At 49.0% G+C, this 25,044-nt stretch overlaps 1 long non-coding RNA gene across 1 annotated transcript in view; it reads left to right on the top strand.

Annotated features, from left to right (window-relative positions):
- Positions 1-6,900: 6,900 nt before the first annotated feature.
- LOC306660669 overlaps positions 6,901-25,044 on the top strand; it is a 158,064-nt gene continuing 139,920 nt past the window's right edge. Inside the window, exons 1-2 of the long non-coding RNA XR_013763708.1 lie at positions 6,901-6,987; positions 8,868-8,948. This is a non-coding gene — a long non-coding RNA (uncharacterized lncRNA). The remainder of the gene's footprint in view (positions 6,988-8,867; positions 8,949-25,044) is intronic.

The raw sequence follows: 25,044 nt of genomic DNA, 5'->3' as shown, positions 1-25,044 counted from the left end.
CAGCGAGGAGATCAAAAGGTGGTGTGAATGAGGAGGACACATATAACTATGGTAAACCAGTCTCTCTCCCTGCCCTTGTCCTTGTAGCCCCACAGATGTGTTTTGCCTGCATTATCTCAATGCATCACCATAAAGGTAAATAAAATAAATCTGAAACACAAATAGCTATTACCAGAGTAGAGGGTGTCCTGGGAAGCTTTAGGGAGAAGGTAACATCTGTGTATTTACTTGCTTATTTTTATTATGGGATGAATGAGTATGCAGAGTGGATATGCGTGAATAAAGTGGGCCTTGAAGGTGGAGTAGAATTTGACTAAACCTGCCAGATTTGGGGCTCAGAGGACAGCTCTCACAATTTATGGAGGGGCCTTGACCTAGATGTGTAAACAGTGTTGCCTGCTGAACGTGAAACAGGCCTGCGTGTATGCCCTAAGGAAATGAAAACAGACGTCCTCACATAAACTCATACCAAATGTTCAAACCAGCATTATTCACCATGGCCTAAAGGTGGAAGCAACCCATGCTCATCAGCTGGCGCGTGGATAAACAAAATGTCATGTAATCACAAAATGGAATATTTAACCATAGAAAGGAATCCAGTACTGCTTCATGCCACCACATGGATAAACCTTGAAAATACCATAAGTGAAAGAAAAAAGGACCACCTCGTGGGTCTATTTATAGGGAAATGTCTAGACGGGGCCAATCTGTAGATAGAAAGTAGATGAGTAATTGCCTCATTCTGGGGGAAGAAGCGGGGGAGATCTGGGAAGTGACAGTAAGGGTTGTGAAGTCATAAGAGAGCTCTGAGATCCATTGTGCTGTGGTTGCACCTCCCTGTGACTATGAAAAATCATCCAATGACATGCTGAATGCTGAACGTTATATCTCAGTAAAATCTGTTAGGAAAAAGTCCATTAAGGAAGTCTTGGAAAAGGTAGACAGAAATAACCCCCACCCTAAATCACTTAAGAGGCCTCTTTTCTGAAAAAAGAAAATGCCTGATTTGTTCTCCTTCCTTTTACAAACTTTGGTTTATCTGGTGCCCTGGCCCTTTCTGTGGCAGTTTCTATATCCCAGAGAGCTAGCCTCCAGGGGACTCATGGTTTCTAGTGGAGGGTCTCTTGATAGGCACTGCTTTGTTTCATTTTGTTAAATGGTACTGGGGATTAAACTCACTTAATTTAAAGCCACTTACCTGCATCCTTAGCCCTTTTTGTTTTTTACTTTGATATGGCATCTCCCTACCTTGCCCAGGCTGGCCTGGAACTTTTGCTTTTCCTGCCTAAACCTCTCAAGTTGCTGGATTACAGGTATGTGCCACCAGAGCCCCAGAGTGATAGCCCCCACGCACGAAACTATGGGACTTGGTGTCATGGGATTTAAGGAAGGGATAAAGAATATTTTCTGGCCGAAATATTTCGCCCTCAGAAAACAACTGTTAAAATGCAAACACATAGCTTGGAAGAGCCAGCCAGAGTCCCACTGTCACATCTGAGAAGTCCTCTGTGCCTTTGCCTGGGGCTCTGCTATTAGCCAGGAACCCTCTGGTGGGGAATGTCCTTTCCTGTCTCTTTCAGGCCGCAGTCCCAGGACTGCCTGGAAGGCTCTCCTGTGCGCTCCAGATCCATGTGCCCTGATTGTCTGAGATGTGATCTTGACCCAGGGTGGGCACAGTCTACCACTGAAACAGAGCCTTCACCTGATGCTCACATCTGGTGTGGGTTGGGTCGCGTATTTGCCGAACATTTCAGCTCCAAGTTTCCATCTTCAGCCCCATGCCAGTCTTTTCCAGAGATGGGTGAAGAGATGGGTGAAGCTTGGAATCCACTACACAGAACTGTGCAACTTAACCTCTCTGTTCTTCAAATTTTCTTCTTTCTTTTCTTCCCTCTTTCCTTCCTGCCTTCCTGCCTTCCTGCATTCCTGCCTGCCTTCCTGCCTTCCTGCCTTCCTGCCTTCCTTTCTGTGCTGGTAGTTGAACTCAGGGCCTTAAGCAGGTGAGGCCAACACGCTATCACCAAGCTACATCCCCAGCCCCAACATGATTCCTTCCTAGAACAGGAAAAACTCATCTTTGGTGGGATAAGTATCATAACGCTGCTTACTCCTGGGAATTGCGAAGGTGGGAATTGACTAAGAAGGGCCCAGAAGAACTTTCTGCAGTGATCATTATATCTTGACAAGGATTTGGGTTATTCGGGTGTAAGTATTTGGAACAGAGCATGACAAGTACTCCTACCCAGGAGCCTTGGGTGGGCTTCTCTCTAAATAGGAGCCTAAAGTAACTACATTACCATGTTCTTCTACTGAATGGTAGAAAAACAGTTCCCGAATCCTGCATGGGCCCCCAAACCACCTAGAGAACCCAGGGTCTCACATATGCTGGGCTCACACTGAGCTACATTCCCAGCCCTGTTAGTTGATGGCGATTCCCACAGTGGAATGGAGGAACTCAGAGACTCCAGACTGCCAAAGAGAGCTTGTTGCTTCCTCTGCTTGAACACGTGAGCAACTCCAATGACTAGGATTAGAGTTCTCAAATCCATCCTCATGGAAATGACAGATGAAAGATGGCTGCCCCGGGAACAATGAAGGAGGGTGACTCACTTTTAGGAGGTGAGGCATATCTCTGTGGGGCAAGGCAGAGGCACTGTGGAGAACGTTTCCATAGCTCAGCGTCTCCGATTTGTCTTTTGTAAATTGCGCCACTGAGGATGAGTTCAGTGGCACATTCTAGTCCAAGGAATCGAGTTGGTCGGAGGCAGAGGGAACTATGGATCCAGCTCTCAGGAATCTAGGTCGGTGCTCCTTCCGTACATGTGCACAGCAACTCAGGGACACTGGGGGAAGCTTCTCTGGGAAATGCTGTGTAGACAGCTCTCCACTGAAGAGTGCCGAGGGCACAGCTGGAGTGGCAAGAGTTCCTCAGCGGGGGCTAAAACTAGATTTCTGCTCCAACAGCAGCAATCCACTTTCTCACCGTTCTGGAGACCAGAACTCAGGTCGTGGTGCTGGCAGGGGTGGTTTCTCCCAAGGCCTCCCTCCTTGGCTTACAGATGGCACCCGCCTCTTGCTCCTCCACCTGGTCTTTCCTTGGGATTGTGTGACCCTGCTGTCTCATGGAGTGTCCGGATGTCCTCTTCATATTGGATTAGAGTCCACCTCAATGATCTAATTTTAACCTAATCCCTCTTGACAGGTCTTGTCTCTACACACAGTCACATTCTGAAGTATTGGGCATTAGGACTTGGACTTTGGAATGTAGGAAGACTCACAATTCAGACCATAACACTGAGTGACAGAACAGTGCTGCTTCAGACTTTGGAGACCCCAGACAAAAAACTCAGGACATTCCCGACCATATATATCTCAATAGGGTGGTAGGCAGAAAAATGGGGGCAAAGCCCAGTCATTTCCTCAACAAATGCTAAGTGAAAATTTATTATGGGTTAGGCACCATCTTGGTTACTGGAAGTTAAAAGAGAACTTTGCTATAAGCCACATGTGATCATGTGGCATACATGTTAGTAATCCAAGTAAACTTCTTAAGGTAAGTGTAATAGCTAATGATCTTTCTTATGTAATTTAAAAACACCTTTGTGCTATGTCCAAATTTATAATTTGAGGTAGTATTCATATGAGTTTTTATACTGCAAACAAACATTTTCATCATCTTGACATGGAATACACCTAGCTGCCTGACTGATACCTACTGTTTAGAACCAACTTTATACTGTTAAGCCATCCTAGCTGGTAGAACCTGTTTGTTTCTTATGGTTAGTCAAGAGAGGCTTCAGTCGTTCCTATGAAGAAGGACTCTTGCTAGGCATGGTCATGCACACCTGTTATCCCATTGATTCCAGAGGCTGAGGCAGGAGGATTGCAAATTCAAGGCCAGCCTCAGCAACTTAGTGAGGAACTAAGTTATTTAAAAAAGGGCCAGGGACATGGCTCAGTGGTTAAGTGCCTCTGAATTCAATCCCTTGTGCCAGAAAAAGGACTTTGGGGAATTGGTTAAAAACCTGTTGCTAAGGCTAAGTAATGAGAGTAATAAACAAGCCTATTCCAACAAAAGTTAATTCTTCCTCCCCCTCCTCCCCCTCCTCCTCTTCCTCCTCCTTTTTCAGAGTTGTGGATAAAACCCAGGACCTCATGCAAGCTAGGCAGGTATTCTCCACTGAGCTACAGCTCCAGCCCTATAATAGTTAATTTCTTATTCAGATTGGAGATGGTGAGGGCTGGTAGTGTCCTCTGCTTAGTTATGTCACTGAGAACTTGAGACTGCTTCCCGAGTATCTGTGGCCCTGCCATCTCCTACATGTGGATTCCAAGGTCTGTTCAGTGGAAGAGGCCTGGGGAAAATCCCTCTGTCCTCTAAACTGCCCTAACCTGGTGATACACATGGTTTCTGTGTGTGTTCCACTGGTGGAAACTGTCTTGATGCCACAGGGATGGACGATGTGGTCCAGCTGTGTGCCCAGGAAAGGAAACGGCTTTGGTGAACTCTAGCTGTTCTGCGCCCCAGGTTCACCTTCCCGGTTTTCTAACTTCCCACTTAGTACCTTGGGCTCAGTAAATTCTCTAGCTCCATTTTCCTTCTCTACACAATGGTAGTAATGATTAGGCTCATCTCAGAGGAATGTGGTCAGATGAAGGGAATTTTGTGTATGTGTAGTGCCATGTCAGGACTTGAACCCAGGGCCTTGCACATGCTAAGCAAGTGGTCTGCCGCTTAGCTACACCCCAACCCAGATTAGGGGAATTAATACATGTAATGCACTCAAGGCCTGGCCCAGAGCAAGCTCAGGAGACATCAGTGAACTCTAGCCTGCTCTAAATCACAAGTGCTGTCATCCTGCTGCATTGAGGGGGTTAATTCCCTCGTGGATACCAAAATCCATAGGTGTTCAAGTCCCTTTGAATACCTCATAGAATGACAGTGGGCACTTTATCTCTGAGTTACACACCCAGTCTTTTTTTTTTTTTTTTTAACTTTTATTTTGAGACAGGGTCTCACCAAGTTTCCCAGGCTAGCTTTGAACTTGCAGTCCTCCTGCCTCAGCCTCCTGAGTGGCTGGGGTCACAGGTGTGCACCACTACGCCTAGCAAAAAAGATGGCAGTGCTTGCATATAACCTGCCAGGTACTTTCAGTCATCTCTAGATACTTACAATGCCTAACCCAATGTAAATGTTGTTACTTATTTATTTATTTTTTTCAGTACTGGGGATTGAACCCAGGTATGCTTGATTGCTCAGCTAAAAACCCAGCCCTTTTTAAATTTTTATTTTGAGGCAGGGTCTCACTAACTTGCTAACTGGCCTTGAACTTGCGATCCTCCTACTTCAGTCTCCTGAATAACACAATGTGAATAATATTAAACAGTTATTATTCTGTTTTGTTCAGGAGATGATGACAAGGATGTCTGTATATGTCAGTACAGATGCAATTTATTTTTCAAATATTTCCGATCCATGGGTGGTTGAATCTGCAGAATCAGTCCCGGTGGATGCTGAGGGCCGGGCAACCTGGAAATCCCCATGAGGGTCTGCGTTCATAGGCTCTGTGCCTTCTCACCTTGCTAATCTGCTTTTCGTTGGAGTCTCTTGGCATCTCTGGGAGGTAGGCCTTTGCACATGAGAAGACCGAAGAGAGGGATTGCTAGTGTCACACGGCGCCTAGGCAGCCAGCCCTCCCGACTCAGTCCAGTGCTTTTCCTGTCTTGCTGAGATCACAATCACCACCCTGAGAAGCCCTGGACCCACTCCAAGGCTGTTGAGAAGCTGGCAAGAAAGGTCTGAGTTACAGAGGCCTGAGCTGGCTGCTTTGGTCCTATACCTGGGGCTCTCATGGAATGTTCCAGAGTGTTTTTGCCCTGGGTACTTAATTTTCCCTGGGGATAGATCTATTGACTTAGCTCTCTGTGAAAATAGTTGGGTGCTGTCAGCAGCCTCTGGGGCCCAGGAAGGTGATGTGGGGAGTACCCAGTTGAGGGTTTCTCAGGCACTTTTGGTTTAGCCCACAGTCCAAATGGGAGAGAAGTGTCACAGTCCTGGACAGCAGAGAGAGTTGACTGAGGTTCTTCTCACCAAAGGTAGGTACAGCGCAAACCACCCCCATTTCAGTGCACTGACCAGCTCACGTGGGCACCAGTGAGATTGGCCAAGGAAAACCATCTGAGTTCTTTGTGGACCTCAGAACACTGGTAGGTTTGCTGTAGTTTATCAGTGAATGATTTTCAAAAAGGCCCTGGGTTTGATCCCCAGCACTTAAAACAAAACAGAACCCACAGGTCTTTGGAGAAGTGTTTTTTTAGTTTGTGAATTCTGCTTTGGCATGAGGATGTCAGGACTTTAGACATCTGTGTGGAGACATGAAATCATTTGTTTCCCCAGATGTTTGCCTGCCTGAGCTTCCCAACCTTGTTTGTTTATCTAGAGCTTTGTGTAGGCAAGATGACTGCCCTAATTGCTGTGTGTCTGTGACTGCAGGGACAAAGCATTTCTTAGCTGTTGACCACCTTATCTCTGTGTGTGTAGGGAAGTTGAAGATCAGTCATCAGAAACATGGCAAGTTGGTGAATGTTGCCACAGGAGCTGGGAAGGGCTTGGACGTTGCTGATCACAGGGCACATCCTTCATCTCCGTCTGGATTCACTGCCTTTCAGTCAGCTAGAAGTGTCCTGGAGGGCCAGACCGGACTTTCTGGAAGGTTGGCTGAGGTTGCAGGCGAGTGAACCCATCAAAGCTGCCCATCTCCTGTAGGCAGAGGCCAGGAACCCTGGGAGGCAGCGTTCTAGCATGCTGCCTGTGGCACTGGGCCAGATGCAGGCTGGAATCCCAGGCAGGAAGCCCAGCCCTGCCCAGACATGGAGCCAGCCTTCATGGTGCAACAGTCTCAGCTGCAGACCAGGGACAGGAAGGGCATGCAGGTCTGAGTGTCCAAGATGGACCCAGCTGAGTGACGCCAGAATGCCTGAGCTCTGGTAACTGGTCTTATTTACGCTTTGCCATTTTCTTGCCTGGGCTGCAGGCTCTCAGTTGGTCTTTCCTCCTTAGAAAGAGGTAAAATGGACAGAACCTTCCATTCTTAGGGCCTCTGGTGTTTTAAAGCTGTCCCTTAGGTGTGTGCAAACCTCCAGTGGAGGAGGAAGGGCTGGGGGAGGAGGCTGTAGGTGTCTGAGGTACATCTCTCACTTGCTAGTCCCCCTGGGGCAGGCTTTGATTCAGCCGTGTCCCTTGGTCCTTGACTTGTGTACAGCTCATCTGCATCTTGGTGAGTTCAGTAGAGCTCTCTGGAGGTTTGCAGGTAGGTGGTGAGGATGGGAGGAGGGGGCCAAGCAATGGAGCCAGGTGGGCAGGGGCTTTACCTTGTGGAAACACACCCAGAACACCACATCTCCTTTCTGGAAAAAAAAAAAAAAAAATTCTTTTCTGTGGTGCTGGGGATGGAACCATGGCCTTGTGAATGCTCAGCAAACCCCTATCACTGAACCCCAGTCCTGAAAATGTTTGCAGGTTCCACTGATTGGATTTCTGGGAGACCCCACTCTCCGCTGTTTGACTGCCTCCTCCGTCCTTCACAGACCTCTCCCCTTTGTTCATGGGCCCACACCCCGTTCCTTTCTGCCCCACACAGAGCAGGAGCAGCCTCTCGTTCTCAGAAAGCTCAACCCACAGAGTCTCCTCTGCCCGATCTATCTGCCCGGGCTGAAGAGAGTCCCCACGCCAGTGAGAATTCTGGGGCCAAGGCACTTCCCTCTTATTTTCACTTTTCTGGAAAAGTTCCTTTTGGATATTCCGACCTTGCTTAGCTCAACTAAGGAGCCAGGGCAGGACTGCTGCTGGGGGTGTACATGCTGGAGAGCCAACATGGGGGGGGGGGGGGGCGGGGGGGGCAGGGGGCCAAGTCATGCACAGAAAGTGCCTAGCAGCTGGTGGGTGAGGGGAGGGCCACTCCTTCCAGCTACATGATCCTGTACTGGTGCCCCTTAACCTCCCCCAGAGTGTGACCACCTCTAAAGACCTAGTCACCTGGAGAGCAAACTTGTCCTAAAGTTTATATCTTCAAAATGCAAGTGAAACGCCAGGTATGATGGTGTACCCCTGTAATTCCAGCGACTCAGGAGGCTTAGGCAGGAAGATTGCAAGTTCAAAGCCAGCCTTACAACTTAGCAAGACCCTGTCTCAAAATAAAAAATACAGAGAATGGGGGATGCAGCTCAGTTGTTAAGCTCCCCTGGATTAAATCCCTCGAGCCAAATAAATAAGTAAATAAAGTTTAAAAATGCAAGTGGTGCCTGGGTGGTTGTGCTCATCTGCAATCCCAGCTACTTAGAGGCCAGGGCAGAAGGATTGCATGCTCAAGGCCAGCCTCAGCAACTTAGTAAGACCCTGTCTCGAAATAAAAAATAAAGGGCTGGAGTGTAGCTGGTGATATAGCACCCCTGGGTTCAAGCCGCAGGACAGAAATAAGATAGCATGTGAAATTTGACTTGACTTCGCAATACTTCATCCATATTTGTTTTAATATAAAATTAGGTTTGTGCTGCTTGTATATTTATCTTGCTTGCTCTGTGCCCAGGCCCTGTTTTGGGCAGTGAGGATTGAATGGCCAGCCTGACTGAATGGGGCTTTAGGACCTAGGTGGAAAGGCCCAGCCCACGTGGTGGGATTAATTTGGGGGCTGAATACCTACAAGGATCTGGTGAACTGGGTTGTTAAGAGCTGTCTTGTTTTTTTTTTTCAAGGACTTTTGTTTTTGTTCTTTTGCAGTACTGGGGATTAAGACCAGGAATACTCTGAGTTATATCCCCAACCCCTCCCCATTTATTTATTCTTATTTATTTTTTAAAATTTGAGACAGGGTCTCACTGAATTGTTGAGGCTGGCCTCGAACTTGGAATTCAGCCTCAGCCTCCAGAGCAGATGGGACCATGGTCATGCGGTACCATGTCAGATTTCAAGGACTTTTTGTGGCTCTTCCAACATTTGGCTTGCATTAGCTCCAAGCAGGCATGCTGATAAATGTGTGAATTATGGAGTTCAAATCTGCCTCTCATCAAGGGTCTTGGCACAGCCATTCTGGTTGGGGTGCTGTGACTGTCTTTAGAATCGATTGAACGCAACTTGTAACAAAGAGTTGAGGAGCGTTAGACCCAGAGACATAGCATGTCACCTGTGAACTAGAACCAGCTGGAACCCAGACCCCTGGGTTGAGCAGGGTATCTGAATCCCCAGCCCACGCTGCACCCATCCCAGACTGAGGTCACCTGCTGGTGCTGATGTCACCAACATGACTCAGGCATCCACCTGATAGGGAGTCACCTGGGCTGGAGTTAACAAAGCCAGGGTCACACACAGTACTGCTGCTGGTTGCCTCCCCAGCCCCCGGCTGCCTGCGGGGGCGGGGGCGGAAGAGCGAGCCTTGGCAGGAGCAGGCTGCGCATCCCTCTGGGCGACTTCTGGAGGAGCACCTGCTTGATTAGGTGGGTGACCAGTTTGCCGTCCTGGGGGCCGTGGGTCCTGCAGTGATCCCCCTCTGAAGAGGCTTTGGCGGCTTCCTGAGGGTCTTCTTGGGGGGCTTCTAGGAGCAGCTATATGAGCTGCACAGGCGTGTTCAGGTTTCTCTGAGCTCTCTCAGCCCGAGGCAGGGCGGCAGAAGGAGGAGAGCGGGTCGGGGGTCAGCACAGCAGAGCGCGGGTCTAGGCTCCGTGTCTTCCAGGTTGGCGCGTCCGTCACTCAACTTTTCCCAGCCGGTTTTGCCCTCAGCATCACAGTGGCGTGGGGACCATAATCACCTCACAGAAAGGATGCAGAGACAAGAAGTAGCACTCTCCAAGTGCCCAGCATGGTGCTGGGTGGAACAGCGTGCCCAGCATGGTGCTGTCCATTTGTAGATGGTCATCATCACAAGTGTCACCAATGGGTGGGGGCCTACTGGTGCCCTGAGGATAGGACTGAGGTCTGTGTGACACTCAGCACTGCTGCTTCCTGCACGTCCAGTTTGATGCTCTGTGACTCTAGTTCTCGAGCCACAGATGGACTTCGGTGTTGGGGAGCTGGTGGAGTGTTCCCCTTGGCTGGTGGACCCTGGTTGCAGGTGTTGAAACAAGCCAGGCCATTAGATGAACTTGGCTCGGTGTCTCCGTCTCCGTGGCATTAGCGAGAAGCACTTTCCTCTGGAGTGTTCAGTGGTCCAGTGCTGGCTGGATCCTAGAATATTTTTAGTAAGACATTTATTTTGCTAGTGTCAAAAGACAATATTATAACAATTTAATTTATAGATCTGAATTGTTTTTATTTTTGATTGTACAACAGGGCAACACTTCATCCCATAAAATAAAACACACATTCCAATGAGCCAAGCAGAGGAGGTTGGTTTTATAGACAGAAAAGGGCTTTAGGAAAGCAGAAACAAAGCTAGTAGATGGGTCATTTCAAAGTTGCTTCCCTTGTAAGGCAGGGACAGAGAGACAGCAATAGAAAAGTCGTTTGGTTAATATCAGGTTGCTTCAGGTCACCTTTCTGGTGTAAAGATTAAGAAGTGGGGTTGGGGGGAAACTTAGTTTGCAATCTGAGATTGGCTGGTCTGAGAAATTCCACTATTCTCTCTCTCTCTCTCTCTCTCTCTCTCTCTCTCTCTCTCTCTCTCTCTCGGTACCAGAGGTTGAACCCAGGGGTGCTTAACCACTGAATCAGAGGCCCAGCATGTTTTATTTTTTTCTTTTGAGACAGGGTCTTGCTAAATTGCTGAGGCGAGCTTTGAACTCGCAATCCTCCTGCCTCAGCCTCCCGAGCCGTGTGTGCCGTGGTGCCCAGCTCTTTTCTCTTCTTCTTGTGTTTTGATCTGGTGATGTGGACTTTAGCATGGGTGAATCCATTTGGTTTTTAAATTGGTCTTTTGGTCTTAAACCATGGCCTCCTGTATTTTTCCCCACTTTGGTATCAGGGATTAACCCCAGGAGCATTTAACCACTAAGCCATATCCACAGCCCTTTTTTAATGTCTTAATTTTTATTTTGAGACAGGGTCTCACCAAGTTGCTTCGGGCCTTGTGAAATGGCTGAGGCTGGCTTTGAACTCATGATCCTTCTACCTTTAACTGCCAGCTGCTGGGATCACAGGTGTGTGGCACTGTGCCCAGCTACATTTTTGCTTAATACCAGGCAACTGGATGAGGTAGGAAGAAGGTGGGTTTCAACTATGCGAGTCTGATTTCAGATCTGGCTCTGGTAAGCCCTCCCTCTGGGAGCTGGAGTGATTTCACTCTGGCTGATTTCCCTGGGCCTTGAGTTCTTTTTCAGAACAGGGGAAACAATCCAAGTAGCTGCAGGGCTGGAGCGAGTCCTCCCGGTGCAGCCCTTTCCTAGGGCTGCTGTGACACAGGCCAGACTGGGCAGCTGTGACCACTGACGATCATTCCTCCCAGTTCTGGAGGTTGAAAGTCCATGGTCGAGGAGTGAGTGGGTTTTGTTTCTGCGTAGGCCTCTCGGCTTCCCTATGGCCTTTTTCTCCCGTGTCCTCACATAGACTTCCTGTGTGTGTCTAAATCTCTTCTTCTTCCTTCTTTTTTGTATTAGATATTGATACTCAGGGGCACTTTACCACTGAGCAACACCCCCCAATCCTTTTTATTTTTTATTCTGAAATGGGATTTCGTTAAATTGCTTAGGCCTTCACTAGGTTGCTCAAATTTGTAATCCTCCTGCCAACTCAGCCTCCTGAGTTGCTGGGATTACGGGCATGCGCCCCTGTGCTCAGCTAAACCTCCTTTTCTTGCAAGGTTGCCAGTCAGATTGGTTGAAGGCCCACCCTTAGGGTGGACCTCATTTTACCTCAATTACCTCTTCAAAGTCCTGTCTCCAAATACAGTCATCTGAGATACTAGGGATTAGGACTAACACTGAATAAAGCTTCTGCTTAGCCGTAGCCCCCTGAGGGCTTACTCAAGAGACTCAGCTCCTTCCTCTGGAATGCTGTGGCTGGGGGGTTGGTAGGGCTGCAGAGAGGAACAGTGATACTGAGATAGACAAGGCCAGGCAGTGGAGAGTAGGGAAGGAGCAGTAAAGGTCGACCAGAGGGCCGCAGCCTCCCAACACGCCGCAGCACACGTGAGTGGACAGTTCCTGTTTCTCAATAAGGGCGTGAGTCTCCCGCTTGCTGAAGGCGGCTGCACAATGCATGCAGGCCTGCGCCCCCTGAGGAACAGCTGAAATACTAAAACACAACCAAGAAGAGCTTACCAACTTCTCCCTACCAGCCTGCAAGAGGAGCACTGTGAGCTTCAAGCCGCTCTCTTGCCCCCGTGCTAGGCATCTGAATTGTTCTCACTTTGCTTTCACATAAAGTCGCTGCCCCCTGCTCGCCCCAGTGGCGTTTGATGTATTTGCACAGACATGGACTCCGTGTGGCTCTAATCAGGACCCAGTCTTGTGGGCGTACTCGATGTGGAGGTTCACTGTGGTGTTCTCACGTGTCCACGGGGCGCTCATTCTTCAACTTCCTGGAACTTGAACCCAATCCCTACTCTTGCCGGTAATAATATTTTTCAGAATTTTGCAGTAAAAGCCAACTAAAGTCAGGAAAAGAAAACATGGAATTTTGCCTGTAAGCTCGGGGGCACGGGTAGCGGCCAAATAAAATCGGACAGAAAGCAACCGAAGCAAGCTCTATTGGAATTTGGCTCTCGGGTGAGATTCCCAGCCCCCCAGGGTACAGGTCAGGTAGGAAGCTGGAGAAAATTGCTCTTGGCCCTGGCTGCCCAGGGTCTTTATAGGCCGGAATGGGCGGGGGTCCTGCTGAGTGACAGGTGGAGTTAAGGGTCAGTGGAGTTTTCTTGTCCGTTTGATTGATCACGGGCACGCTGCCCTTTGTCTCAGTTGCTCTGCTCTCCCTCCTACAGTCGCCCAAATTCCGACCTAACAGTGCCCCGCATGGATCTAGATGTAGAGTAGCTGATGCACCTCTGCGGGGCTGACATTACTGAGAATTTCTTCCCTGGTTCTGAAATACGCAAAACCACGCTGCAGCCAGCTTAAAAACGTGCTGTGGTTACGACTCAATGTTTTGCACCTGTGCCACGAGCTCTTTGCTGCTCGAGTGAAGACAGGGTGTTCTCTCCTCCGAGGTAGGAGAGAAGCCCGTCAACTGGTGTTTCCTCCACTGTACTTTCAACACTCGGCACAACAGGGACCACTTGGGACCTGGCCCGTGTGGAGGCCTTTCCCCACGGAGCAATCTCCAGTTCTCCAGCAGATGCTGACTGCACCTGATAGGATTTGATTCAGCCTGACAGTCTCTGCTGGAGGCTGCAACTGATCCCAGGAGTGGAGGACACGGTTCCCACCAGATGTTGGTCTTGAGTCGCGGGCGTGAACGGTGCTTCTGGTGGACGAGCTCTAAGTTGGGATTCCCACGACTTGCTCCTGGGTTCACAGTTTGCCAGGCTCACTGAACTAGGGCGAAGTTTACTTAGTTTTACTGGTTTATTATAAATCATATCACCAAGGGTACAGATAAGAGCTGGATGAAGAGATGCACAGGGCAGGGCTCAGGGAAGGGGCACGAAGCTCCCGTGCCCTCTCTAGGCATGCCACCCTCCCAGCACCTCCCTGCGTTCAGTCACACAGATGCTGTCCTCGCACTGTCCTTCCAGGGCTTGGGGAGGCTTCATTATGTAGGCATGGCTGAGCAGATCGATGGGTTCTGGGGATCAGCCCAACCCCAGCACCTCTGCCCCACAAGGTGGGGTGGGGTTTGGAGGAGTGGGCCTGTGGTCCCTGCCCCATCACAGGGCGGTTTCTCTTGGCTGTTGGCCTTCATCTGGAGGCTACCCAGGAGGCCCAGGCATCAGTCACCTTATTAGAATACACAAGGACATTTGTCTTCAGAGGTTCCAAGAGCTGTGTGCCAGGAAATGAGGGTGAAGACCAAAGGCAGTTATGCTTAATGACAGGTGACTTCCGAGAGTACAGGCCATTACACTCAGCCTACAGTGTACATATATAACTGTATGGAGTCAGGTATGGCAGCACACGCCTGTGATCCCAGCAACTCAGGAGGCTGAGGCAGGAGGATTGCAAGTTCAAGGACAGCCTCAGTAACTTAGGGAGACCCTGTTTATAAAATAAAAAGGGCTGAGGATGTAGTTCAGTGATAAAGTGCCCCTGGGCTAAATCCCCAGTACCTGTGTGTGTGTGTGTGTTTACACAAATGTTCATCATAGTCCTGTTGAAGCCAGAATTGGGGACAGGCAGTTATTGTAGAAATAGGGGATCCAGTCAGATCGAGGAAATGAAGGCCATGAAAACCATCTGCCTCTGGAAGTTGGAGACTTCCAGAGCACAATAAATTGTTGACTAGACGGTACCACCACAGTCATAATGCGATTGCTCTAGGGTGGCTCTGCCCTATCAGTAGGGATAGGAATTTTTCAGCTCCATCTGCCCCTGGGAGAATGGAATGTCAAGGATCTCTGGAGCCCATTGATTACCAAATTTCCCTGCTCTTATCAAGGACTGCAAACAAGGAGCTGCTAATTAATGCCCCCTGGGCCCTTGCCTGGCTGAATCACTTTGGCCCTCCCCCTGCCCCATCCGCTTCTCACTTTTTACATCTCACCTGCAAAACCAGGCCTAGTCACGTAGGCAGGAAGGAGAGATAAGGGGGGAGAGAACTGGAGAACAAAAGAGACCTTAACCTATAAAACGTAGGGTGCGCTCACTTCTGGGGACTTTAGAACATCAGCCATGGCCCCCTTCTCCCTGCGGGGAGAAGTCTGTATTATTACCTTTAAATAAAACCTGCATAATATGCTTGCCTTGGTGTGCTTCTCTAGTGTTCAAACTTCAACCTTAGAGGGAGCAGAACTCGTCACCAGTAAACGGCGGAATCACCATGATAAACAAAAGAACACAGATTAAACCAAACCCAAGAGAAAATGATGCCATCGAGAGAGTTGTGACAAACACAAGGTGTGTGAAGCTGCTTATGTTGTGCAGTGAATATCTTTCTGTAAGTAGGAGTAAGCTATAAAATAACGACAGGGCCTGGAGCTGGCGCTCAATGGTAGAGTGTTGCTGGCTCTTTGCGGTACCAAATCCGTGGATATTTGTCACCGCTTGCAGCAACAATTTGTGCGGGTCTTATGGGTGGTGGACTGGAAACTGAGCTACTTCTATCTTTCTCTTTAGTGCACTGCTTTCTTGCTTGTTTGTTTATAGAGGATAGAGGAAATGAGGCTTACTTGCTTTGAGAGGAGAGAGAGAGAGACTTTGCTTAAGAGAGAGACTTTGAGAGAAGGACAGGCTTTGCTTAGAGCTTAGAGGAAGAGAGACTTGCTACGCCTTGCTTAAGGTCTGCTGCTTCTTACTGGTGCGTCCTGCATCCTGTGAACTAAGGGTGCATCTACCTAAGGTGCTTTAGTGATGCATCTCAGTTCTCCATTCTGCGATCTGCCTTCTGCCGCTTTCTGCTAGCTGCTGTTCTGCTATCTTTTCTGCTAATGGCTGCTGTGTGTTGCGCTGTCTCGCTCCGCCTACGCTTATATCACTTCCAGGAGGCGGAGAGCAGGTCCACGCCTCTTACGCAAAGATTAGCAAGATGCTAGATATCCCAGCAGGCACAATTAGGAGTGCTTGAGAACACATGCGCATACATTGTGTGTGTGGACGATAAATCACCTGAGTGTGCTTATGTCAATTAACCTCCTCGCACAGCCACCAACAGTAGAGCACTTGTCTAGCATACCTGAGGCTTGGGGTTGACCCCCTAACCCTCAAATCAAAGAAACAGCCTAAACCAGCCAGTCAGAAGTCTAGGGCAGCCGATTCGTAAAGTATAGCACTGTCATTTATTATCATTGCCATGTCTTCGGTGCTGCACAAAGTGCATGTGCTATACTTGATTTGACTGGCAGCACAATAAATTGTCAACGGTACCACCACAGTCATAATGCGGTTGCTCTAGGGTGGCACTACATCTGCCCTATCAGTAGGGTTAGGAATTTTTCAGCTTCATCATCATCTCATGGACCCACTGTCACTTAAGCTGTCCCTCACTGACAGAAGTGGCAGTGTGCGGTGCACGGCTGTATGCCTTTCTTATTATGAACCACAATCCCACATTTCCTAACATGTAGAGTCTCCTCCTTGAGAGGGTCTCTCTCAGTAGCATTATCATTTGTTATAGTCCTTGAAAGAGTCTAATTCTAGGATTGAAGGGTGCCTCAGTCATGACTGAGGGGCTTTGATGTGCAGGCCATTTCCTGGGTGTTGGGGATACAAAGATGCTGTCTGTCTCTGCTCCCAAGGAGGTCAGCTTCTGCCACATCTTGAGGGCTGCATTGCCCAAGGCTTCCAGGAGCAGTGCAGGAGAGCTGTAGAGCTCTCTTGATGTGGGACAAACCTGACTGGTGGCCACTGGCTACTTAACAGTGGGTGCTAGGCGGCCTGCTACCTCACAAGGCCAAGCTCTCACTAAGTTGCCCAGGATGACCTCAAACTTGCAATCCTCCTGCTTCAGCCTCGAGTTGCTGGGATTATAGGCATATACCGCTGTGCCTGGCTGGAGTTTGGAATTTTCAAAGCCAGATTAAAAATAGTCATCTCTTTTCCATAGGAATTGATTCCAGGTCAAGCTCCCTTCCCACAAACTCAAATCTTTGGATGCTCACAACCCTATACAAAATGGTGTAGTACTCTCATAGAAACTGCACACACCCTCCTGTATGCTTTAAATCTAAATACTTACAATACCTGCTGTAGGCGCTGAGTAAACAGTTGATCTACTGTATTGTAGATGGACACAATATCTTATATTTATGTATTTATTTTATGTGGTGCTGAGAATTGAACCCAGTGCCTCACACATGCTAGGCAAGTGCTCTACCACTGAACCACAACCCCAGCCCTGTTTTACTGCATTGTTTAAGAAATCATGACAAGGAAAAAAATCTGTATATGGTTAATACGGAAGCAACAGCTAAGGGCGCAATACCCATTAGCAACAATGTAACATTTTTGGAACATTTTCAGTCAAGGTTGTTTGTATTCCAGGATTCAGAACCTTAGAAAGTGGATGGCTAACTGCTATGCTCTGTATATAGAACAAGCAAATAGAAAAGATAATAATAGTTAACATGTATTTTAATTTACTTGTTTTTTGTTTGTTTGTTTTTTAGTACCAGGGATTGGACCTATGGGCACTTAACCGCTGAGCTACACATCCCCAGTCCTTTTTTTTTTTTTTTTTTATTTTGAGACAGGGTCTCGATAATTTTGCTGAGGCTGGTTTTGAACTTGAAATCCTGTGGCCTTGGCCTCCCAAGTTCCTGGGAGTTGCTCCCAAGCATAAGCCACTACACCAGCTATTTACTTAATTTTTGGTGCTGGGGATCAAACCCAGGGCCTGAGGCATGCTAGGAAGGCAAGAGATGGAGCACAGAGCTATGTCTTCAATTCTTAACAAGTATTTTAAATGCCTAAGGTCCTAAAGCCCTTTTAGTGTCTAAAGTTCTTTGGTCTTTAAGACCTTTAAAAAGCTGAGGAAACTGGGGACAGGGAGTGACCTGCCTGAGGTCGCTGGTATGGACACAGCTGGGTGACTGGGAGCCTGTAAAAATGTCTGGAGCAGAAACTGAGACGGAGGGCTCTCCATGAGCCAGGTACTATGGGGCACTGGGAGGGACTCTCTAGTAGAGTGGGCCCCTGAGGAGTGGACAAGTAGGCGCCTCAGCAGGCTCACACATGTGTGCACACGCACATGTACTCACATGCTGTGTCCTGGGGGAGAGGAGAGCCCAGATGCCTCAGGCAGGCTTTACCAGAGGTGTCTAGATGTCTGAGGGAAACCGAGAGACAGACTTCTCCTCTTCCTCCTCCTTCTCCTTTGTTTGGCACTGGGAATGCAATCAACTGGGGTTGGTGCTTAACTACTGAGCCACAACCCAAGCCCTTTTCAAGTATTTTATTTAGAGACATGTTCTCACTAAGTTGCTTAGGGCCTTGCTAAGTTGCTGAGGCTGCCTTTGATCTCATGATCCTCCTGGCTCAGCCTCCTGAGTTGCTGGGATTACAGGCACACACTACTGTGCCTAGCTCAGAACTTCTGCCTTTGAATCTTCTTTCAGTGGATCCGGCCATGAGGAGGGCTAAACATGGTCACGTTGTAGGGCCTGGGGTGCCACCTCAGCAGATGTGGGATGGCGCTCTTTGGGAGAATTTCTGCACGTGATCTCTTCCAGTCCCGCCTTTGAAATGTGTCTTCTTGCTCCTTGGGCCTCAGTGCCCTCCCCTGGTGTTTCCACCTCCGAGCTCTGGGCGGGGCATAGATGCTGTCCACCCTGAACTGCCATTGATCAGTCTGGGGAAGTGAGCTCTGGCTCCCAAGATCCTGGTGGTCACCTTGTTGGTGGCTTCATAGGTGCTTGCTGTGAGTGCTGCTACATTGGGGGGCGTTGGGAGGGAGAGATGGGGCCCTGTACACCTCTGTCCCTCAGGACTGGGTTGCTGGCCTGCAGTGGGTCTCAATGCTCATTCTTCTTCAGCCCCTCCTTCCCCAGCTCTCGCCTGCTGAATAGCCAGGGACTTGTCACGGGAGCCCCTGCAGGTCCCCTGGGGCCCACCCTGGGCACTCACTGTATGATGTTAGTGTCCTTTGCTAGGCAGATGGAACTGAATGGTGACTTTTCTCTGCTCGTGAGACGCTTACCAGGATCTCTGTCCCCCTCTCCTGGGAAAAAAAGCCAGGCAGAGGAAGAGGGGGCATCCACGGGTCCCCTGTAGAACCAAGCCCTCAACCACGCTTGCATTTTCCTGTTTCAGTCTGACAGTTACAGATCCTGAGCCCAGCACCTTGTTCTGATGAGGGAGGCAAGAAGAGTGTGATAGGAGTCTGTGGGCCCCTTCTGTCCCAGGGGAAGGGAAAAGGAGCTCGAAGACATCATCTGGTGGGTCCCCAGAGGGGCTGTGGATCCAGGCAGCCCACCAATGCTCACCCTCTGGCGAGGCAGAGTAATGTGGTCAGGACTCGGACTGCATAGCCTTACCGTGGACGGAGACTAAAGAGACCACAAGGACATTTTGTCTGGGAAGTGTCTTCTTTACAGAAAGCGTTGCTCCGAGGCCTTGTCTAACGAGGCAGTCATGCCCAGGACTGGAGCCCCGCAAGGCCCCAGTACCACAGTCAGTTCCAACGGCAGGGTGCCTATTGCTGCCCTTGGGCTCAGGGACCTCCACTCTCCCTGAGGCTCACGTGCTTTGGGAAGGTGGCAGCAGAGAGGGGAGCCGAGTACGTCTGCTTTCTTCTGTGGTCTGCCATCAAGAGCAATCCGGCCTCTCTCCATTCTCTCTCTTCCTCCTGGAGAGCTGAAGGGCTCTTGTGTTGGCCATAGTCTTTGTCTCGCCCTGCTCTTTCTTGTGACTGCAGAATGCGCTGCCATGCAGATTGCTCAGGGACCACCCTAGCAGGCGCCGTTTCTAGAAATAAAGAGTCAGAGCCCCTTACACAGTTCACCAGAGTCCATCAGGGGCTTCTCTGGGTGGGTAACTCTGAATTCCTTCTCCCACTTTTGAAAGAATTATCTTCAGAAACTTGATTATAAGGAGGGCAGTCCCTGGGCTGTGCTAGGTGATAACTGCACTGATCTGAGCTGTGGAGCCTGCAGCCTGTAGCTTGGAAGGGTGCCCTGCGAGCCCAGCTTGTGCTGAGCCACAGACACCCTTGGCAGGAGCCTGGCACCTGCTGCGGCCACTGCATTTGGGGCGGGCTGTTGTGCAGAGTCACTGAGGACAGAGCTGGCTGTGTCTGCAGGGAACGGTCAATGCCGTGGCCTGACTTTGGCTCTGCCTCTGAGTGACCCTGACCAAGTGACTTCAGTCCTTACCAGAGCACAGGGTTTATATTTGTGAAGATAAATGAAGATACATGTAATTTGTTTAGGACATTATTTATACCTAGAAGTTTCTGAGTATTACTATTGATAATTCATAATTTCTAATTAATAATAATGTCATTTTAAGAAAAGTACCGTTCTACCCAATGACTGTTCTCATTTTGTGTTTTCTTTCCAGCTCTTGTCCCTGTGACTACAAATCTTAGGTCCTTGAAATCAAAATGTATATAACCACCTATGCTTTGTTCATGTGATGGGTTGGCATATTTGACTCCATGGAAATGTCATAGGCCAGGCTACATGGGCAATGACAAAGCAGACTCCATTTTACCCTGAGACTCCAAGTCATGTAGGAAATTCTCCCATGGGAACTCTCTGCCTCTGTACCCATCAACAGTTGTGTTTTTGGCAACACAAAATGGCAATTCTTACATAATGTAAAATTGTTCTCTTTTTGATTCTTAAACAACGTGCCACATCAACAGCGATTGTCTAGATGTTAGTAAGCATTCTTTAACTTGTACCCAACTAAGGTCACTTTGACCCACTTCCCCTTCTGCTTATGATTTTGGATCTCATAATGTTAGTTTATAATTTTGAATCATAGCAACAGACACGATTGATGTACTGACTTATGGTATAAAAGCCCCTGCAATCCTGCTCTCAGGGCTGTTCTCCCAAAGCCATTTTTGGGGTGTCGTGTGAGACAGTCAGCTGGCTGGCTAATGAAGACCCTCAAATTTGGACTTCTCAGTGGTGACCGGTCTGTTCTTATTGTGCCCCACAATAGTTCAAGAACATTTCCATTTGTTTCTGTATAGTTTTTATGATCTCACTTTTTTTCTAATTGCATTTTTTTTTTTTTAACAAAAAGACCATGATTTTGTCATGCGTTTGTCTAGTTTAGACACAAGTCCCAGTTCATGGAGCTTACACCGCATGGATGGAAAGCAGCAGCAAACCCTGGCAGATATAAAATCACATCTTAGATCAGATGACGAGAAGCCCTGGGGAGTATTAAAGGGGGTGGGAGGGCCAGTGGAGGGAAAGTGGTTTGCAATTATACTTTTTTAAATTTTTATTTATTTGGTTTATAAATTTAGGGAGGGTGGCATGGGAAGACTCCTAGGGGGTGAGGAGGTGAGAGGCTGGCCATCCAGGAGTTTGGGGAAGAGTGTTTTAGCCAGGGGATTACCAAGTGCAAAGCCCTGAATGGCCGGTGTGTTTGAGGAAGGCTAGGGAAACCTGCCTGATGGGGTGGAAGAGTCTGTGGTCTGGGCGGGGGTGTGGGAGAGCGAGAGAGACAGAGAATGTGGCAGAACGATGTTAGATGAAGTCAGGAAAATAGAAGGGAGGCTGAAGCTGGGCATGGTGGCAGGTACCTATGGTCCCATCTACTCGGGAGGCGGAGGCAAAGGATCACAAGTTCCAGGCCAGCCTGGGCAATTTAGCAAGACCCTGTCTCAAAGTAAAAAGAGAAAAAGAAAAAGGACTGGGGATGTAGCTCAGTACTTGCCTAGTGTATGTAGGGCCCTGGGTGTGGTACACACACACACACACACACACACACACACACACACACGCCTTTTAACCATTTTTAGGTATAAGGCGTTGGTCCAGTGGGTTGCTGGGTGTCCATCACCACTCCACAGCCGCCTTTTTCTTCTTCCCCAACTCTAACGACACACTGAGCACGAACTCCTCATTCTCCCTGGCCCCTGGCCATCTCCTTCCTCTTTCTGTCCTTGCCTTTTGCTTTGAGCATGATGGGGCTGCTGGTGTGTTGGAAGAGAACACGGCCCTGGGGCAGCTTCCCAGCGGAGGCTGCCTCCGTCATCCGGTGGGGGAGATGGCGATGGGCCAGGGAGGTGAGGGGAAGTGGAAACATGCTGAAGACAGCCACAGGCTTCCTGATGGCTGGGATGTATACTGTCAGGAAGAAAGAGGAATCACGGACAAAGCCAAGGCTTTGTGGCCTGAACAACTGGAAGGGTAGAGATGCCATAAGCTGAGGTCCGGAAGACTTTTTTGAGAGAAGACCAGGAGTTGGGTTTTGGACATGTCAGGAGGAGACAGCACTGCATACCTGTAGTCCCAACTGCTTGGGAGCTGAGGTTAGGGGGACAGTAAGCTTGAGGCCAGCCTGGGAATCATAGACCTGTTTTATCTAAGGAAAAAAAAAGGGGTTTGGGGTGCAGCTTGGTGGCAGAGCACATGCTTGAGGCCCAGTGTTCAATCCCCAGCACGGCAAAAGCAAACAGACAAAAGAAGGAGACACCTTGACATTCAACCTGAGATACTATGTAACCTCTGGAGATCAGAAAGCCCCACTGGAGATGTGGATTTGCGACCAGCTGGTCGGCACCTAATGCTGCGCAGCTGAGTTTACCAAACCCTCAAGCACTGGGAATGAGCTGCATGACTCTCAAACACCATGAGGGACCAGGAGGGGAAGGAGGAGACATCAAGGATGCTGAGAGCACACTGAGTCAGTAAAGAAAGCATGGCACCTGTGCACCTGCCTGGATCTGCCTGCGGCTGCTGCTGTCAGGCCCTGGTAGCTTGGGGGAGGTGTGCCAGGATGCGGTTTGGGAGCAGGGACTAACCAGCAGTCCAGGGGGCACCAGTGATGGCCCGAGAGTGAGTGGGGGGTTGTAGATTTGTGGAAATAGCCGTTCAGAGGCGTCCACTGTGGGGCCCAGATGTGGGGGAAACCCAGACACAGAGATGGACACAGAGATGGACACAGAGATGGAGTGGTCCAGGGGACATGAAGCACCTGTTATGAGAGTGGCCCATGGCCTCTGTGGCAGGGGTCTCCTCAGCAAGGCTGACTTGGGGGCTGACAGGTTCTGATGCTGAGAGTAGGGATGGTGAGGCTGAGATGAGGTCAGGTCTGGGTGCTGGGCTAGATCTTGTCCAACCCTGCCCGTCACACGTGAGCTTCGTCCTAACCCAAGCACTCAGAATGTGAGCATATTTGGAGATGGGGTCTTTGGAGAGGTAGTTAGGTTCAAAAGAGGCCCCAGGGTGGGGCTTAATGAGATCTGACTGGTGTCCTTATAAGAAGAGGAAGAGGCGTCAGCTGGGGAAGTGCACAGAGGAAAGCCCCCCCCAAGGACCCAGGGAGAAGGTGGCATCTGCTAGCCAAGGAGAGAGGCCTCAGGGGGACCCAGCCCTGCCGACACTTTGATCATGGACTTCCAGCCTTCAGAACGGTGAGGAAAGAAATGTCTGTTGAACCACCAAGTCTGGCAGCTAATACAGCCTGGCACCTCCAAGACTGGGGGACAGTTTTGAGGCACAGAAATAAAAGGGAACTTACAATGAAAACAGTATTGAGAGTGCTTCCAAAGCACAGCGGGAGCCCTTAAGGAAGCGGGACCTTTGCGGGAAGCACAAGATCCTGGAATGTGAACCTCGGTCACCTCCTCCCTCACATCTGGAATGGCAAGAATGGCTGGACAATCACGTTGTGCCCAGGGGCTCGCAATGCAGGTTATTTTATGAACATTGCTATTCTGCTGATACCTTCCTATCTCCATTCTGTTTCCTTATCTGCTATCAGACACTTAGCCCCTGTTCCTTCTCAACAGGCAACATTCCGTCAATCTCCCACTTTTCCTACCTTCCTGGGAGGCTGATTCAGAGTTCTGAGTTTGTGCTTCCTAAATCACAATTCCTAAGACCCCCAATAAATTCCGTTTGCTTTATAGTTTCTTCCTTCCTTCCTCCCTCCCTCCCTCCCTTCCTCTCTCTCTCTCTCTCTCTCTCTCTTGCATTGCTGGGGATCAGACCCAGGGCCTTGTGCATACTGGGCAAGTCCTCTACTACTGAGCTACCTCCTGGCCCTGCTTTTACAGTCTCTGCAACTGACTTGATCAACAGAGGCTTAGGGAGGAAACTTGGGGGATTTCCATACGAAAAACTAGTAGGTGCAGAAAATTGCTCTGGAATTTACAGGATCTGTTGGAAATTACCAGAAAAGATTTATAGTGGAACAGCTTGATACTATTCAGGATTTTTCTCTGGCTTTGATTCATTGATGGAATAGTGACTCCTGTTACTGCAGTCTGCCTGAACCCAGGCCAGTGAAAACATCCATTCGTCCATCCAACTATCCATTCATCCAACCATTCATCCATCCAACCATCCATCCAACCATTCATCCATCCATCCATCCATCCATTCAACCATCCATCCATCCAACCATCTGTCCATCCAACCATTCATCCATTCACCCATCCATCCAACCATCCATCCATCCATCCATCCATCCATCCATCCATCCATCCATCCATCCAACCATCCATCCATCCATCCATCTGTCCATCCAACCATTCATCCATTCACCCATCCATCCAACCGTTCATCCATTCGTCCATCTAACAAATATTTATTGGCTGGGGAAGTAGCTCAGTGGTAGAGTGTGTGCTTAACATGCACAAATTCCTGAGTTCAATCCCTGCACTAAAACAAAGCAAAAGAAAACCTAAAAAATAAAACTTAGATATTTATTGGGGACTTAGCTATAAAAGGTCATATGAAAGTTGACAGAGTCACGTCCATGCCAGGTTTAGATATGGACAAGCTGTGGGGAAATAGAATGTCTTGGTAACCTGTGTAAGAATTGAAGCTTTTTTATTGCAGGGAGGAGTACTGGGGATCAACCTCAGGGGGATCAACTCAGGGATCAACTCGACCTCTGAGGTACATCCCAGCCCTTTTTATTTTTATGTTTTTGAGACAGTCTTGCCGAGTTGCCGAGGTTGGCCTTGACCTGAGATCCTCCTGCCTCAGCCATCCACTGTGCCCTGTGAGAAATAAAGCTTTTAATGACATACACAGACAAAATGCCAGCACACGAAACTTTCCAATTGAAAGGATAGAAGTTCAGCTTCTTCACTACTGAGAGCCAGAAATCGGGTAGCACCATGTTATACTGAGAATAAGGAGACCCCGGGTTTGCCTGGCTCCTGGTGCTCCCTCAGGAGTCAGACCCCTCAACGTACCCCCAGGCCAGGCTGCCTTCTGGGGCGGAAGGCGCACAATGGCAGACATGCTCTAAGATGGTGCCCGGTGACCTTGCACTCCTGGTACTCACACTGGAGTATGGTGCCCTGTGTGTGAGCAGGATTTGTGACTTGCT

The sequence above is a fragment of the Sciurus vulgaris genome (assembly GCF_902686455.1).
Source record: "Sciurus vulgaris genome assembly, chromosome: 5".
Taxonomy (NCBI): Eukaryota; Metazoa; Chordata; class Mammalia; order Rodentia; family Sciuridae; genus Sciurus; species Sciurus vulgaris.
The sequence above is the reverse complement of the archived record's forward strand: the minus strand, read 5'-3'. Positions and strand labels throughout refer to the sequence as shown.